We start from the raw sequence: 2,515 nt of genomic DNA, 5'->3' as shown, positions 1-2,515 counted from the left end.
TGTCCACGGAGTCTGTGGACAGACGGGTCCTCTTGTCCGTGACCACCCCACCTGCCGCGCTGAATGTCCGCTCAGATAGTACGCTGGAGGGGGGGCAAGACAATAACTCCAGCGCATACTGAGCGAGCTCGCGGCAGGTGTCCAATCTGGCAACCCAGTACTCCATGGGGTCGTCGGTGCTCATACTGTCAGAAGCACCGACGGACGCCATGTAGTCTGCCACCATGTGGGCCAGCCGCTGGTGGTGACTGCTGCTGGTGCTGGTACTGGGTCGCTCGGTTTGGAAGAACATCCTCATCTCTTCCATTAGGTCCCCTGCTCGGCTGCAGCTGGGTGCAGCCACCTGCTGGGTGAGATGAGGGGGGACAACTGGAGGCCGGGGAGTTGCCTGCTCCAACCGTCTGACAATGGCTGCCTGCAGTTCCTCCATCCGGTGCTGCCTCCGGCTGGCTGGGATGAACTGCTCCAGTTTCCCCTTGCACCTGGGATCCAAAAGGGTGGCCATCCAGAAATCATCCCTCGTCTTGATGGTCTTAACCCGGGGGTCCCTCCTGAGGCATCTCAGCATGTGGGCAGCCATGGGGAAGAGCACAGCCCGCTGTGACTCCTCAATGCTGGCCAGGTGAATGAGGTGCGACTCTTCATCCCTGAGGCGCTGCTGGTCAAACTCAGACATGCCCAACCCCCGGACTATCGGTGCCCCCAACACCGGCTCTCCCTCCTGACCAGGCCCTGACTCCGGGACGACACCAGCAACCACCTCCTCCTCCTCTTCATCATCATCCTCCTCCTCCTCCTCCTCGTCCTGGCCCTGGTCTCGGTGGAGCATTGCTGACTCCTCCTGCTCCACCAAGGCACTCTCCCCAGCCTCGAGCAGGCGATCTAGTGTCCTCTCCAGCATGAACAGTATTGGCAGCACGCTATTGAGGCCGATTTGCTCACTGCTGACCATCTTGGTCGCCTGCTCGAAGGAGGACAACACTTGGCAGACCTGGTTTATCTGCCCCCACTGCGCACAGGTGATGAAAGGGAGTTGTGGTAAAGCCCTCTCAGTGCCTAGTTCCATCAGGTACTCCCTCACCGCCCTTTGCTGCTCCCACAACCTCTTCAGCATGTGGAGGGTGGAGTTCCACCGCGTCACACTGTCCACAATCAGCCTGTGAAGGGGCAGATTGTACTTCCGCTGCAATTTGGACAGGGACGCGGTAGCGGTTGGGGAGCGCCTGAAGTGGCTGGCAATCCTACGCGCCTTTGCCACAATGTCACTCAACCCTGGATAAGTGCGCAGGAACTTCTGCACCACCAGGTTGAGGACATGTGCCAGACAGGGCACGTGGGTCAGACTGCCAGCACTAAGGGCGGCGAGTAGGTTGCTGCCGTTATCGCAGACAACCATACCTGCCTGGAGCCTTCGGGGTGTCAGCCACTTCTGGACCTGAGCCTGAAGTGCTTTCAGCACTTCTTCTCCAGTGTGTCTCCGGTCCCCTAAACTAACAAGCTGGAGCACGGCCTGACAGCGCACGTGCCCCACACTTGAGTAGCTACGGGGGCGCTTGCTGGGAGGCTCAGCAGCTGCGGAGACAGTGGCTTGAGGGAGACCAGCAGTTCTCCCCTGGACACCCCGGGGCGGCACCACAAGATCGGTTGCCGCCGATCCCTCACCGACGCCTCGGAGGGAAACCCAATGGGCCGTGAAGCTGATGTAGCGCCCCTGCCCATGCCTGCTGGTCCAGCCATCCATTGTCAGATGAACCCTGTCGCTGACAGCGTGATCCAGCGACAGGGTTACATTCTGCACAATGTGCTGGTGTAGGGCAGGGACACCAGTCCTGGCAAAGAAATGGCGGCTGGGGACACGCCATTGGGGTTGGGCCTGCTCCAACATCTGCCTGAAGGGGTTGCTGTCAACTATGTTGAAGGGCAGCAGATGTTGGGCAATAACCCTTGCCAGGAGCCCATTGAGGGAACGCACACGTCGGTCTCCAGGGGGGAAGGGAGTGGTGCGGTCAAAGGCGTCTGAAATCGACGCCTGGCGCCGGACGGCAGTGCGGGACACAGACGCGGAGGGTGCTGTGGAAGTAGAGGTCTGGCTGCCGGTACCAGTACCTCTACTAGAGGGAGCGGGGGGGCATGACCTGCTGGAAAGAGATGAAGATGTGGCAGGGGCTGCTGTACCCTGCTCACTTGTGGTGGTGGCGCTGCTACCACCACCACGCTTCATCTCGTCATACACCGCCCAGTGGTTTATCCTCAGGTGCTGGTTCAGGGCTGTGGTACCCACCCGAGCCAAACACTTCCCTCTCTTCACCCTCACTTTACAAATCCGGCAGATGGCCACGGTAGGGTTGTCTGCCACCAGGGTAAAGTAATTCCAGACAGGTGACTTCAGCACCGCCCTCCTGTCAGATGGGGTGACGCTTACTTGCACCTGCTGGGACTCGGTGCGCACAGGTGGAGCTGCCTGCTGCTGCTGCTGCTGCTGCTGCTCCTCCTCCTGACACCTCCTGCTGCCATC

The sequence above is a fragment of the Rana temporaria genome, chromosome 1 (genome assembly GCF_905171775.1).
Source record: "Rana temporaria chromosome 1, aRanTem1.1, whole genome shotgun sequence".
In the NCBI taxonomy this organism is placed as follows: domain Eukaryota; kingdom Metazoa; phylum Chordata; class Amphibia; order Anura; family Ranidae; genus Rana; species Rana temporaria.
Note: the sequence above shows the minus strand (reverse complement) of the source record.